This window comes from Opisthocomus hoazin, chromosome 8, assembly GCF_030867145.1.
Source record: "Opisthocomus hoazin isolate bOpiHoa1 chromosome 8, bOpiHoa1.hap1, whole genome shotgun sequence".
Classification (NCBI taxonomy): domain Eukaryota; kingdom Metazoa; phylum Chordata; class Aves; order Opisthocomiformes; family Opisthocomidae; genus Opisthocomus; species Opisthocomus hoazin.
This window is the reverse complement of record NC_134421.1, coordinates 46,764,222-46,780,759: the sequence shown is the minus strand read 5'-3', so window position 1 is coordinate 46,780,759 and position 16,538 is coordinate 46,764,222.

The window sequence follows — 16,538 nt, the reverse complement described above, 5'->3', positions numbered from 1 at the left end:
AGCAATCATCAGCTGTTGTTACAGATGCCCTGACAGCATTCATAAGGACCTCTACCAGCCATTCTGCAAGGAATAGGAGTGAGAATGACACTATCAAAACATTATTTGCAAACTTCTGCATAAACTCCAGAGGCTGCATTGTTGCTCTCAAACAAACATTAGCACACATGAGACTGAGCAAATGTTTCCAGAAATAATGGGATGAATTTTTCCCAGCAAATGTTTGCAAAAACTAATAAAACTTATTTGCGCACACCAAAGAATACTCACTCTTCTTTACTTATCACTTGCTCTTAGTAATCAAGGCTGTTCCATTTGCTCCTTAAAAAGTTTCAGGTGTTCAAATGAGAAACACAAACAGCACTGCATGACTTCAGTGCCCAGTCACAATAGGAATAGTAACACGGTGGCTACCAAGGGGAGCATTTTAGATGCGATCCATGGGAGGAAAGGTTTTTATCCAACACATCCAGATCATCAGCAAGAATGATGGCCAACTTCATCCTTACTTGGGGGGGCAGAGGGGTACATAGGCTGTACAGCCACGTAACCATGGTCATGTGGATTGATGCAGAAGAAAGTGCTATGCCACCTAATGCAAAGGCCTCTCCAGCTTCTCCCACCTTATATCTGTTCCTGATAGCAGATTTGTCTGCAAAACGGTGGAAAATTACCACAGATGCAGAAAAATCTTAAGGTGGTTATCTTCCATTGGACGCCAATGACAGCCTGAGGCCTTACACTCTTTTGTGTCTTTCAAAATGTTATTAGAAACACTTTCATTGAAGTATTATATCCATGCAAGGAGAGTAAAGTCAATTCTGCTTTTTGTGGTTAACAATTCATGCCCTGATTTCAGTCCCCTACATGTTACTTTAATAGTCCTTTTGCCATTTAGTTGCTCTTGAATAGCTCTTCAGAATTAAAGATTTATTCCCCTAAACACTATATGACTTTGGGCACACAAAAGAATAAATCTGGGATTAAAGTTTACATTTGATTTAGTACTTCCAGGCTCCTGAACATTTCAACCTAGTTGTAAGAGCATTTCTATGGCCAAATCAGCTTTTTATTTGTACAATTCATCTATCCTTTTGGCTTGCAAGTGAAGAACTGTAGATTACATAGGATTTGCAAAATATAATTTAATTATGCAAAATATAATCAAGAAATTATGTTTTCTTATATCTTGAAGTAATTCCCAAAAATCTCATTAAAATATTTTTAATTAGTGCTGGCAAAATTGCTCAAGCATCAAAGGAGATCATATTCTTCACCTCTAGTAGAAATGATAAAATTGTGTTGCAATTTATATGCACTACCACTTCTAGGGAAAATGTGGCTGTCTGGCACTGTCTAAAGAAAATGTTCCAAAATATTCAAAGAAAAAGTGTGCATTGAGTTGTACTGACACCGTACTGTACATGGCAGGATTAAAGAAATCATGCTTATTCCAGCAAAAACAGAACTCTCAGATGTCAAACGCCATGCCGGTCAGCTATGTTTTCTAGAGGGTACAGTGGTTTACAATCAATTGGGTGAGGCAAAGTGCTGCATTCTGTCTGATGGTGTGTTCTTGTCTATTCATTACACAATGATATTTGAAAGATGTATCTGATCACTGCCAGAAATGGAGGGAATGACTTGCTAAATCTCATCCATCCTGACAACAGTCAGAAACACGTGAGGGGAGAAACTGGGTGGACACAAAATCTTTTTATCTCTCTGTGGCAGCAAAACATGTACGGGTGTACCCATTCTTGGAAACAGTGGCATGCCCTAGTGACACGCACACACAAAAGGGTTTGAGCCTTTGCACTGCAATAGTCTTGTCCACACAGCCTCCCATCAGATGCACCACAGAGTAAACAGGTTACTCACGTTTTGCACTTCGCTGCACAACCTTCTGCCAGCTGTATGCTCCGTGCCTGCCACAGCACACTCCATGGAAATGGTTGCAGCTGCCACAGCCTCCAGCCACTTCTCTGAATGTCCTTCCAAATCACGCTACAGCCTTCTGCTTTCATGGCTGACAGCAAGTCAGGTGAAGCCCATCACCTGGGCCAGCATCTCAGGAACATCCTCTCACTCTGCCAGGAGAAATAGTGTAATTGTGCAGTGGCAGGTGGAGGGCTGGAGAGGTTGCACTGCCGGAAGACAAGAAGGAACAGGCAGAGAGGGAAATATGGGAAGGAGAATCAGAAATGGAGTTAGGGTATAATACAGTCAAGGCAAAAATGGGTCCACAGAGAGTCAAACACCATGTCCCTGGGGTTTGAAGATGAGGGTGAAGGGCCACAGAGGTTCCCCAGAATTGAGGAAGAGGATGGTATAAAGACAAGGAGTCTCCAAAGGAGGGAAACAAGGGGGGAGAGCAGTTGGAAAGGCATAGGAGAAAAATATGATGAAGCTGCCTTTGGTAGCTTCAGTGAGTTCAGTCAAAAGAAGTTATGAACTGTGCAGCTCACTGGTATTTAATATAAATTACTCTTAGGCCAAAATCACTAACAACTGCCGAGAGTCAGTGAGGAGGAACCAAAGTTTCCCAATCCCAGTGCATCGCTCCTGGCCTGAGCTGCTCCACTCCCTTCCATGCAGCATAGCAGAAAAGCACCAGCCATGGCTCAGCAGCTCCCAGTCTCGGTGCACTGGTATTAACACCAGACCTGTCCTGCTGTTTGTCCTTCTCCTGCCTAATGGAAACCAATCTGAAAAGTGAGTTTACGAACTGCGTACCAAAAGATCTCTGGCTCCCATTTTAAAAGAACTATCTTCTTCAGAGGGAGCACTTCAGTACTGCCAGTCACGGAAAAGGGCATGGATGTGCTCTTGCTACAGCCAGAAATCAGGAATGCAGCAAACATTAAGTAGATGCAGACAGATAAACATGCAAACACACATTCACACCTGAAGTAAATACCCAGCAAACATTCATCCTAATCCTGTGGCAAATTATCTGACCCACATTGCCTTCTGCCTTCCCTCAGCCTAGAATTGAAGGGGTAAGTAAAAGTTTGGAGGCACTGAGCTAAAAAGAAAATAAGAGATCAAGGTCTGGTGGATTACGGCTCCCCTATAGTTCCTTCAGTAATCCAAAAACGAGAATTCCCTCTTCCTTTTGAATTTACTTTCCCTGCTGTGGTGGAGAGAAAACCTACCCATCCCTGAGCAACAAAACACTTTCTAGAAGCTTCATTTTCTTTCCTTTCTATGCTTTGTTAAGACCCTGAGCATCAGTTCTGCCTCCTTTAGCTCAGCAGGCTCAGTCTTGTATTGTGAGTACCTCAATTAGCTATTAGTACATCTCTCACGTCAGCTGCATCTTTCAGATTAATCTTTGAAATATCTCTGATGCATAAAGGAAGTTGGGGAGTTGAGACAGAGGATTGAGGGTTGTTTGAATAACGGAAATCTGGTGCTTTCAGAGTTAACAGACATTCAAACCACAAGACATTCACAATGAATTATATTGTTTCTTATTAGGCATGAGAACTGTCCTGCTGAGGGATCTGACAGTGACCGTCCGCTTAAGTGTATACTGGCATTCTTACTGACTGGCTGCTGCTATGGCTTTTGCTATTATAATTAATGCTAATAACGATAATAATAACATTATCTAGAGCTAGGTAGAGCTCTTGATTAGTAGATCTCAAAATACTTTCCAGGAACCATTAAGTCCTCAGTTTGCCTTTGGAACAAATGGGACTAACTAAAGAGCCATTTCCTTTACAGTGTGCATCACTGTGTGACACCATAAGGTTGACAATGGCCTATATCCATGTGTGTGACCATAATTATGTTGTCTGAAGCACTGCCATAAACTAGGAATTTCAAAATCTCAAATACTTGTAAATAAGTTCCCTGCCAGAAAAATCATGAGGGAGATCAGCATATGAATTCTTTGGAGACACAATTTAGTCAGTGAAATGTTTCAGTCAGTTTTTTCATGTTATTTTTTTTCTCCCAACTTGCAAATGGAAACTTTCCATGATTACCAAACTACTCTCTTATCATGTGTTTCTGTTTAAAATGTTCAGCATATAATTAGCCGATGTCTCGTCCAAAGCCAGTGGCAGCTATGAGTTTGGGCATCTATACACCAGTCCTGACAGCCATGCTAGTACAGAGCGTCAACCACAGCATCAACGACAGTTGCTTGCACAGGGGCCAGCCCAGCGCAGAAGACAGATATCTTGATTCCCCCTAATATGGTCTGCCAAGGAAAGTAATTAGCTGAAGTATAAGGCCACCTAAATGCAGGTACGTGACTTCGAAGCTAGTGGAAACTTTCTTTTTTCAATGTCAGTTAGGAAGTTAAGCTACTCAAACAGTTTTGAAAGTCTTACCTTTTGCTCCTTTTATTATGGATAAGAGCAGGGGATAAGAGGCCATGAGAATGAGTTAGAAGACTGTTATTTGTATATATGCACTGTAAAATTATCTGCTGGAAGCATGTTGCCAAGCAGAATAGTAAGTTAAGTATTGTATTAAAATTTGCAGGATTATGCCTAGTATCTTTATTTCTCTTTTACAGTCCAGTAAAAAATTGTCTTTATTATATTATGGTCATATATCATAAGCAGTAATTACATTTTTAATTAACGATTGCAAAGTTTATTATACATTACAAGATTCACAACAGACTAGTAAAGCTGAAGAACCACCCTGTTGTGTGACTCATGTATTTCATCCTATAAAAACACATACTGAACATAGGGGTTATAAAATTTACCCTGGCAATAATATTGTAAAAATTAATGCAAAGGCTGCTAGCTCAGTCACTGCAAATGAAAAAGTCTTTCACAGGGAGGGCGTAACAATAATCTTTCAGTTATGCAGGCAAGCTGGACGTGGATGAGGTTGAGGTCTATAGCCAAGCATTCAAAGTGTCTTTTGCTTCCAGAAATGAATAATGTTTACACCCTACTCATTACAGCATTATCTTCAGCCTTGGCTGTAACAGTGCCTTGGAACATCTGATCTGATGAAGTCTGATCCGTGAGTCCATGAAGCAGTACAAGTGCACAGGTGAGTCTTGTGCAGACTCATCACAAGGCCCAGCAGCGACTTAACCCTCTGCCCTCCCATCAGTGGCAAACATTACTAAAAATTGTTGACAAAAGTTGTGGGAGAATTACAAAGGCACATAAGTGTTCCCTTTGCATACATTTCATGGACACACCAAGAGAGCCAATGTACTTCTTTCTGCTTTATATTTTTTTAATTGCAAGACTGAGTGTTCCATAAACATGAACATTTGCCCCAAATCCCTATGACAAAATTGCCCCCTCAACACCTCCCTTGATTATGCAGAAGTGTCACATTAAATTGAACGGCAAAGAGTAAAAGTTTCATTGTAGGAAATAAATGTTGGAGAAGGTAGTAAATACATAATTTTTTCCTCGTGGACATGCTTGGGTTCTTGCTAACAATAGAGTTGCATACTGCATGTTATGTTTGGGGTCTTCTTAGACTAAACCAGCCAATTACTAGTAGTTCGTTCATTCTTTTAGCACTGTGGAAACCTTTAACTCTACTTGTGTGAATCACTCCCTTCTGTATGCTAAATACTGACAGCAGCTGCAGTTAGCAAATTTCATTGCTTCCCCATCGCTCCTGAAGTGTAGGAAAGCGCTGTGTACGTGCAGGCTGACAAATGTTTACAGGCCTCATTTTCTTTTATCAGCCAAGGCCAGTTAATCCCTGGAGAAGAGGAGGAGCAATTTTAGTGTGATTTTAGTTTGCTGTTCTCAGCCCCCAGTATGATTTTATTTAATTCTCCTCCATTTCTTCCCAAAGCAAATAACTTGTTGTCTGCTTCCTGTTCCCCCGTGACTCTGCTATTTCAGGCTGCTTGTCTGAATCTCCTTGAGGAACCCTCCTTCTCCCAAACAGACTTCAAAAGAGCAGTATCAAGGGGGCAGTGGCTGTCACTCTGTGTAAGTAAAGATTACTTTTTTACTCAGCATCCTCCTCCTTATGCATTTCCACACACTGAGGCTTTTTCAAAATCTCAGCTTCCTCTGTAGTCTGAACAAAAATTTCACCTTCTCTCTCTGTCCTGTGTTTGACTCCAGTTGCACAGATGCACAAGTTTGATGGGAGCACACAGCTGTGATGATTACTGAGGGATCGTCTGAGGAAGAAAGCAGTTGGAGATGATGTTCCTAGCACAAAGAGGCTGTTGTTGGCAGGGGTGTGAGACGAGGTCCTGAGGGACACGCTTCGGCTAGGAGTGCTTTGGGGAACAGGATGAGAGAAGTTAAGGTGGGATTTTAAGAAACAGAAAAAATAGAAAAAAGATTTAAAAAGAGGAGAATACAGTGGTGAAACTCACCATGGGGTAAGGAGAAGATGGTAAAGTACAATTCAGCTCCTGAAACATCAGCATTTAGTGCTATTTGAGATACTCCGTGGTACTTCAGAGATCTTCATGGAACTGGAAGCTAAAACACAGGACACAAGTGAGCTTTCCTGGGCTTGCAGGTGAAGAGTTCCAAGGACATTTCAAAGGGGAACAGTTCCCTGCGCATTTTTGATTTATCCCTGGTATATCCAGCAACACACAGAAATTAGGGAGAAAGCAGGACTGCACTGAAAGGAAAGCACAAAAAAATTAATCACAGAAAATGGTAAAAGTAAAGTAGAATAAGAAAGGAAAACTTGACAGGTCATATAAAAGGGAGAAAAGATGCTGAGAAGCAGAAAACTGAGAAGTAAGGGATCTCTGGGGTAACAGTAAACAAGCAGAAAACTGCACTGCTGCTTAAAAGTTTAAGCTGCTTACTCCACCAGCAAGATACTGCCAGACATTCAGTACACAAGTCAGGTTAAACTTCAAAAATACCCATGTCCCACAAGCCGCTGAGTTCAGCACAGCTATTCTTCTGCAATGTCAGACACTCATCAGTGGCTATATTGAATCAGTCTATAGAGGTTCAGATAATATATGATTATTTTTGTAAAGTTATTACTTTTATTATTTTCTAAATTAAAGCTAAAACTAAGGCCATTCACTAAATGAAAAACACTGGATGTTCCTGAGTCCCTGTAGCATGACCGCATGTTACAAAGGACCAAATATCTGGCCTCCTACACTATATACTTGAGAATGTCTCTACAGCGTCAAAAAAGTAGGAGAGTGTTGTGTCTCAAACATTTATTAAAAACTTGATCTAAATTAATATCTTTAAAGACCACTGCCTACACTATTTTTAGTTCATATTTCTTAACTTTTTTATTTGCCTCTCAATCTCAAGAGAATCTGCAAAAGGGAGATTATTTTTAAAAAGGGGAGTAAAAATAGAAAATTAAAGGAAAAAAGGAGAAAGTAAAGTGAACAGAGGAAATTTAAAGGCGGGGAAGGACAACAGGAAGGAAAACTGTCCATTGCAATAGGAATTTTTCTTGTAGAGAATACTTGCTATATGACTATGGTTGAACACTAATAAATATTTATCTTGTCAATAGAGGCCAAAGGACACAAGACACAAGGTATAAATATGTGGGGTGGGTGGTTTCCCTATTTATGCAGGAGGGAATAGTAGACTTTTGTTAGGAATAGCAGAATTTCTAATTTAGAATAAAATGAATTTTCATCTGCTCTCTTAGAGAAAATGTTGCATATTCCAGAACGCATCTTTATGTTGTAATATCCATTTCCATGTTTGTCTGACAGGAGATTTAAAGGGATGCAGGTGTAAGATTTGGGTTTAACATGGTAGAGTTTTTTTCTTCTGGAATGTTGTTTACATACAGAATTATATATTTTAAAGACTGCTTTATAAGGCCTAAAATATTCCAAATATCCTGAAAGTATAAAATATTATGTTTCTGAAATCATCCTTTCCTTCTGTAGCATTATTCCTCCACTCTCACTCCTGAAAGGATTTTGTATGTGTTTCACTTTCCTTCTTTCCTTTTAGGAAAGACAGGCCATCAAGGAGAGGTGGGGGAGTTGCTCTATATGTGAGGGAGCAACTGGAATGCATTGAGCTTGGCCTGGGGGCAAATGAGGAACTAGCTGAGAGCTTGTGGGTTAGAATTAAGGGACAGGCTCACACGGGTGACATTACGGTGGGTGTGTACTACAGGCCACCTGACCAGGAGGAGGAAATTGATGAGGCCTTCTACAGGCAGCTACTAGCAGCCTCACAATCACAGGCCCTGGTTCTCATGGGGGACTTCAACCACCCTGACATCAGCTGGGAAGACCATACAGCAAGGCAGGCGCAATCCAGGAGGTTCCTACAGAACACCGATGATAACTTTCTGATACAAGTGGTGGAGGAACCAACAAGGAAAGGCGCTCTGCTGGACCTTGTATTCACAGACAAGGAGGGACTGGTGGAGGATGTGAAGGTCGGAGGTAGACTCGGCTGCAGTGACCATGAAATGGTCGAGTTCAGATCCTGCGTGGGGGAAGCAGGGCGATAAGCAGGATCAAAACCTTGGACCTCAGGAGGGCTAACTTTGCCCTCTTCAAGGAGCTACTGGGAGGAATTCCGTGGGCCAGGGCTCTCGAAGGCAGGGGGGTCCAAGAATGCTGGTCGCTCTTTAAATGTCACTTCCTCCATGCTCAGGAGCAGTACATCCCCCTGAGAAAGAAATGGAGGAAAGGAGGTGCATGGTTAAACAAGGAGCTTCTAGCGGAGATCAGGCAGAAGAGAAAGGTCCATGGAATGTGGAAAGAGGGGCAGGCCACTTGGGAAGAGTACAGTAATGTGGTCAGAGCATGCAGCGATGCGACGAGGAAGGCCAAAGCCCACCTGGAATTGAAGCTGGCAAGGGATGTCAAAAACAACAAGAAGGGCTTCTTCAACTACATCAGCAGCAAAAGGAAGGCTAGGGACAATGTGGGGCCGCTGCTGAATGAGGCGGGTGTCCTGGTGACGGAGGATGCGGAGGAGGCAGAGCTACTGAATGCCTTCTTTGCTTCAGTCTTCAGTGCTAAGACTGGCCCTCAGGAATCCCAGGCCCCGGAGGTAAGAGAAGAAGCCTACAGAGAGGACGACTTTCCCTTGGTCAAGGAGGACTGTGTGAGGGATCGCTTAAGCGATGTGGACGTCCACAAATCCATGGGCCCCGATGGAATGCACCCACGAGTGCTGAGGGAGCTGGCGGATGTCATTGCTGAGCCACTCTCCATCATCTTTGAGAGGTCCTGGAGGACAGGAGAGGTGCCCGAGGACTGGAGAAAGGCCAATGTCACTCCAATCTTCAAAAAGGGCAAGAAGGAGGACCCAGGGAACTACAGGCCGGTCAGCCTCACCTCCATCCTGGGAAAGGTGATGGAGCAGCTTATCCTGGAGGCCATCATCAAGCAAGTGGAAGAAAAGAAGGTTATCAGGAGTAGTCAGCATGGATTCACCAAGGGGAAATCATGCCTGACCAATCTGATAGCTTTCTATGATGACATGACTGGCTGGGTAGACGAAGGGAGAGCCGTGGATGTTGTCTACCTAGACTTCAGCAAGGCTTTCGACACAGTCTCCCATAATATCCTCCTAGGGAAGCTCAGGAAGTATGGGCTGGATGAGTGGTCGGTGAAGTGGATTGAGAACTGGCTGAATGGCAGAACTCAGAGGGTTGTCATCAGCGGTGCTCACTCTAGTTGGAGGCCTGTAACTAGTGGTGTCCCCCAGGGGTCAGTACTGGGCCCAGCCTTGTTTAACTTCTTCATCAATGACCTGGATGAAGAGTTGGAATGTACCCTCAGCAAGTTTGCTGATGACACCAAACTGGGAGGTGTGGTACACACAGGAAGGCTGTGCTGCCATTCAGCGTGACCTGGATAGGCTGGAGAGCTGGGCAGAGAGGAACCTGATGAGGTTCAACAAAGGCAAATGCAGGGTCCTGCACCTGGGAAGGAATAACCCCATGCACCAGTACAGGCTTGGGGTGGACCTGCTGGAGAGCAGCTCTGCGGAGAGGGACCTGGGTGTCCTGGTGGATGACAGGTTAACCATGAGCCAGCAGAGTGCCCTGGCTGCCAAGAAGGCCAATGGAATCCTGGGGTGCATTAGGAGGAGGGTGGCCAGCAGATCGAGGGAGGTTCTCCTTCCCCTCTACACTGCCCTAGTGAGGCCTCATCTGGAGTACTCTGTCCAGTTCTGGGCTCCCCAGTTCAAGAAGGATGAAGAGCTACTGGAGAGAGTCCAGCGGAGGGCTACAAGGATGGTGAGGGGACTGGAGCATCTCCCCTACGAGGAGAGGCTGAGGGAATAGAGCTTGTTCAGCCTGAAGAAGAGAAGGCTGAGAGGGGACCTAATAAATGCTTATAAATATCGGAAGGGTGAGTGTCAGGAGGATGGGGCCAAGCTCTTTTCAGTAGTGCCCAGCGACAGGACAAGGGGAAATGGGCATAAAGTGAAGCACAGCAAGTTCCGTCTGAACATGAGGAAGAATTTCTTCCCTCTGAGGGTGACGGAGCACTGGAACAGGCTGCCCAGGGAGGTTGTGGAGTCTCCTTCTCTGGAGATATTCAAGACCCGCCTGGACAAGGTCCTGTGCAGCCTGCTGTAGGTGACCCTGCTTTGGCAGGGGGGTTGGACTAGATGACCCACAGAGGTCCCTTCCAACCCCTACCATACTGTGATTCTGTGATTCTGCGATTCTCTCAGCAATCCTCTGAGGACAGGAGAGGACAGGAGAGGACAGGAGAGGAGAAGCTTCAGCTGGAAGCAGGGAGTTGTTCAGGTGCTCATGTCCAGAAGACCCAAACCTGAAATTGCCATATTTTCCAGCTGGAAACACGAACTGCAGTGATATGTTCAGATCCAAGCCTGAATTCAAAAATTATCCCTGTGATATGGATTTGAATGTTCAGTTCTGACCCTGCTTTAGTTGTTTCGATAAAGAATATGAAAAATATGCTACTTAATAGCAACTCTGTCTGGATAGACCAGGAAAATAAAAAAAGATGGCTACTAATACCGCCTAACAGGCTTTTTTATTGCCAAGCAACATTTACAGGTTTCAGTGCTGCACTCAGTGGTAGTGAACCTGGTAAATTTTTTCTATTAATATTCTTATATTGTTCTATTAATATTTATAGAGTATGCCTGGTTCAACTTTTTTATCTCTTGGCATTCTCCAGACTTTAGCTTAGCAAAGAAATACATCTTATTTACTAGGTAAGATTTACCAGATAATCCTTGACTCTTCCATGGAAACAAGGAGGTACTCAACATGGAAAGAGATTCTAAGGGTGTATTTTCAGTGGCCCTGAATTTTCCATCCTAGTATTAAGTCTGTACAAAATGCTGATGTGCTGGAAGGCAAAATGTGAGTTCATTGCAGCCCCTAATGTCTCACCAAGAAACTAAAATTCCATAAGCACAAATTGTTCTGTTCAAGGCCCTTTAGTAGGCAAGAGACTGGATTTAGTATCAGCCTGCCTCTGGTGATCACTTGGCATACAATCTTGACTTCATGAGCTTGTTCTCCTGCACCTTTGTTCATTTTTCTCTCACTGCAAATCAGCTGCAGCAACTACAAAGTGCTATGTAGTATACAGTGCCTGATACAAGGAGACTGCCAGTTCCGGTGAGACCTGTCAGTGCAGGAATAAAAATACTAAGGAAAGGTATCCATAGCATCCAACTCCATCATCCTAATTTAGCCTAGGAGGCTACTCCATTAATCAATAAATCATGGTTCACCTGAACTGCCTGCGGCTCTCGACTGATAGGCAAGTGTTATAGATGTTCAGCTAAGTCTGGTGCCTATTGCTTAGCAAGGTAATATCCTCTCAAGTGAAATGCACCACATGTTTGGAGGAGTCCTGTGGGCCTGAGCTGAACCAAACCAAAAGTAAAAGAAGAAAAATTCAGTTCAGCTCTTGACTTCCTATTATACTTCTCATAGAGTGAGAAGAAAGATATAGCAATATAGATTCTATTTTAGAATAAATGAGAACCACCCACAGATCTGGCAAAAAAAATCACTGTAGCACACAGTGATTTGATTCATACAAATAGCACTACTGGTGCCAGCAGAACCATTGCTTGGGAACATGGGCAAGTTTTTCTGTTTTTAAAAGTTTATGTTTTCCCTAAGCAATTAAAGTAACATTAATGCCTGATAAATTAAAGTGTCTTCTAAATAATATATTTAATAATTTGTTTTAAAAGCTTTTTCTTGTCACCAGACTATAAAAGGGGCAATATGTTTGTCACCATGCCACTCTGCAGAGAACAATAGCTGAATATCTATGACAAAGAAGAACTGTCTAATTAGTCTACATTTTTCAAAGAATAATTGCCTGTCAACCAGTTAAGCCACCTTTCTGGAAACACATTTCCCAGGGCAGCAATTGAAATTACAGGTATGTTCATGTGGATCCCTGATAATATAAATCTTCCTCAAAAGCTGTCCTATTTCTATTGTTTTATAGAAAAGTAGATTTTCAGTGCTATTTTATATTTGAAGTGTAGGCCATAAAATTAAGGAAAAAATATATTTTAAGGGTTTTCATGGCTCCACCAACAATACTGAGCAACTAATGTACAGTAGTTCATTTCACATAACAAGGCCAATGAATTCTTTTATGGCATATGGTAAATGTTCCTCATTTAGAACAGTTTAAAACATTGCTGTTAGTTTTTCAGCAGACATAAATCCCATACATTAACAATGGCATGCACAGAATAGAGTGAGGTTGAAGAAAAAGGGATTGAATATTAATGCTGTCACTCCAGGTAAAGATGGATGCTATTTTCGGATCTTCCTTTTCAATTGCGCTTAGAGCAATAATGTATTTATTATCAGACTCCATGAGGAATTTTGCTCAGTAAAACTTATTCAGTTTGCAGTGGTACAGAGGTAAAAATACCTCAGAAAACAAAAAGCATATTTCAACAAATATTAGTATCTTTAGCAAAGCTCAGAGGAGATATTTTCCAATACCTCATTATGTATCATGCCTACTTATTCTAATGGTAATTAGGCACCAGGGAAGGAACAGATCTGAAACTGGGATAAACAACTAAATTAGAGATGCCATATACTTGTTTTGTTCTAGTTATATCCCTGAAAATGAATCTGATATGATGTAATCAAGAAACTGTTAAGAACACAGCAGAGAACTCTCCTTACTTATTTATTGGACATTGGTTTTAATTTGACTTCGATTTGCATAACTCCACTCTTCATGTAGCGTAATTTGTGTATTGTGATTTACAAATCACTCATAGCAAATTTCTGTTTTTATTAAGGCCAGGGTTTTACAACCTTCAAGTATGCAAACTGAGGAAGTTTACATGTTCAAACTTACAAGGACTATCAGCAATGCAGCTCTTGACTAAATGTTTATTCTCTTGTCCTTCTCACTCAAAGTGCTATGATATTTAACTACAGGCTACCAGCATTTGCTAGGATAAAGTGGAGGTTTTCTACCCCAACAGAGAAGGGCTAATTGCGATATTTGTCTTTCCAATATGTACAAGCAGAAATAAAAAACTCTGCTAATTTTAGTATGCCTTTGAAGGACAGAACTAATCACTTTTCTGAAGATCACACATTAGAAGCCAAGAAACTCTTTCTTTTGCCATCTGAAGTGGCAGACACCACATGTGAGGGTTTTTGTGCTCATTTGCCATTCATTACTGGAAATCACTTAACGTCAGCCTTCAGGAGTATTTCTGTCACTCTATCTATGAAGCAAGAATCCTGATTTTCTCTCAGATCTTCAATGTACAAAAGATGCAACAGATGGTATTATTCATGGAAAAAAAAAATTGCACTGAGCTTAATTAAATAAGTGATTATTCTGCTACAAGATGTAACATGAACTTTTGTCAAAATACTGTGTTTACTCTTTTTGCTAAAAAAACCAACCCAGCTTTACATATAGCTTTTAGGTGCCTATTTAAGTTTCACCTTAGCTAGCTTCAAAAATTTCAAAAGATACATCTTTGCTTATATTGCAGATGTACAGTATAGCCTTATAATTCCTTTTATTTGTAAACTGTTTGTAGGAAAGGCTTTGTAGTTGTTTGTATACATTTATCATGTGCAAAATCATTCAAAACATGTTTTAATAATAATGAATGGAGTCAGGGAAGAAAATGTAATATTTAGATAGCAATTGTGAAAAATTGCTTATTTCCACTACCTCTAAAATATTCATTATCGACTGATGAAACAATTAAGCCTACAATTTGAATTCTCTGTCCTGGATTTCCAGAGGGTATTACAGTATTATTCAGTAAACATCAGTCTATTTCAGACTTTTTTATCAGTATTTCACACAATTTATCTCTAGATAAATGGGTATCAAGTTCAGAAGCCAGCATCTTCTCCCTACCTCTGCCTTTCATTTGAGTTTCCAGGGCGGTATTTTGGCCACCGACTGCCTGGCCTGAGCAATGAAGCCTCCCAGAGGAAAGCGTTGGGTAGAACTTTGCCCAGCCACCTGGGGCAGCTGATACGCAGCAGTAAGTTCCTGGTTCTGTCAAGGCATTTCCCCAGCTGCCTCCAAAAAGTGTCTTAAACAAAGGCCTCCTTTGCTCAGACTGTACTGCAGTCATTTCTGCTCTCACTGAAATCAATCCAGACTTCAATATATGCAGTTCAGTTAAAGTTGAGTGCTTTTCCAATCAAGAGGGGGTTTTTATTGAATGATAATAGCCCTTTTTACTCCCCAGACTGTTGATATTAAAGGATTTAGTAAGGTTGTTGAATATTTTGAACTAAGCGAGGTATCTTCCATAGAGAGGCATGAAAAGGATCAACTTTTCTTAGCAATATTTTAATTTTTAGAAGGCATGTTGTTATCAAGAAGACAAATGACATAGACAATCTGTGTCAAAGCTATTTCTTTCCTGGAGCTGTAACACCAGGCAGTCTCTACATTGCCAAATAAGACAGGTCACGTTACTCCATACGTACAAAAAGGTGAAAGAGGAAGAATCTTCCAAGGAATGCCTCACAAAGACTGCATCAGAAAATCCATTAGTCCTTTACAGTCACAAAAACTTGTACCCAGTTTGCATCTCTGTGTGAAACGCTGAAGTAATTTACAGATGTATCTTATGATGAGAATTGATGGAATAGTGAACGTGGTGATCCGAGGTTTCTCTCTCTGTTGAAATTATCACAATTATGAGTTCCACCCTCAGACTTGCTGTATACTTACTGCTAATCTGTTATCAGAGAGTTTGCCTGTCTCTTTTTCTGTGTTCGTTCCCTCAAACTAATGATATTTCTTCAAAGCTTGCCAGGACCGTAGCTCTTTATTTAGAGCCATTACCACAGGTATTTTCAAGGCTCTGTCAGCACTGTCATTGCAAACTCCAAGCTTCATTTATGTTGAGCCAAAATCCAGGACTTTAGTTCCTTCATTATTTGTCAGCTTGCATGGTAAGTTACACCTTTGTGTAGATGGGTACCCACTCATCAAGTTGTCAGCACAGAATCGTGGATATTAACTGAGTGGGGCTTTATCTGTGAAGCATACCATCAAACCAAGGAGTAAAATAGCATAGGTTTTGTTTAAAAAGGTGTAGTACTTAATTAGACACTTCCCAATGAGACAAATCACTTTTCTAAGCAAAGTATGTGAAAGCATGAGAAAACTATGTGAAAACTACCTCATTTTTCTTTTCATTATGCATTGGCTTTTCCTCTCTCCAAACTTTAACAGTCCTGAAGAGAGCTGTTCTTGTCTTTTTTCTCTTCTCTTTCCTCTGGTTTTTCTTTTAAGAAAATGGTAAAACTTTTCCCACACTGAACGCTTAATTAGATTACTCTGTCCTTCATTGGCTATGTTTTCAGGAGCTTGTATGTCCATCCAGCATGAATCTTATCAAACCAACCAGGTGTGGACCACGTTTACAGAGCATGAGCTATACCCAGCTCGTAAATGCTGTGACTGAGGACAGATCTTCTGGACAGTGTGTCTTCTCCTATGTAATCTCTTCACACCAGAGAGACCAGAATTCAAGTTGAATTGTGAGCTGGCATCCCTATGCCACTTCCTCAGGCGAGAACTTGAGCTGGATCAGACAGGTGCCCTACAACTGCAGACACTCTGCGTGTTTCCAGGTATGGGGGGCACAGGCTGCACTCATCCTGTGTGCCACATCACTCCCCAGGAGACCTCCTGATATTCCAGCTGGGCTCCAGAGCATCGTCACTGAGGACTCCTGGGCTACCCACTTCATCAGAAAGCTATTCAGCTAACAAAAGTCATGCATTCAGTTCAGCACAGCTTGTAGCCCTTAGACGTCATTGAGCCAGAAATAGAGCCAAATTTTAAGAGGCTACCAGAAGGAAACACCTATAAACAAATCACTGCCTAAGCAGCAAGAACATCGCTGCATGGCTTCTGATGGCTTTGTGTCCCCCCCCCAGTCCTCCCCATGCCTGCTTCCACAGACCTCATGTCATACTCGACACACCTGCTGGCTGGTGTGGGCTGGGACCAGCCTCAAGCTGCCCATGGGCTTCCAGGAAAAAGCCACCAGCCTTTCCCTCAGTAGTGGAGAACTCTCTCCTCTATTTAGGGACCAGTCATAACCAGACATGTGAGAACT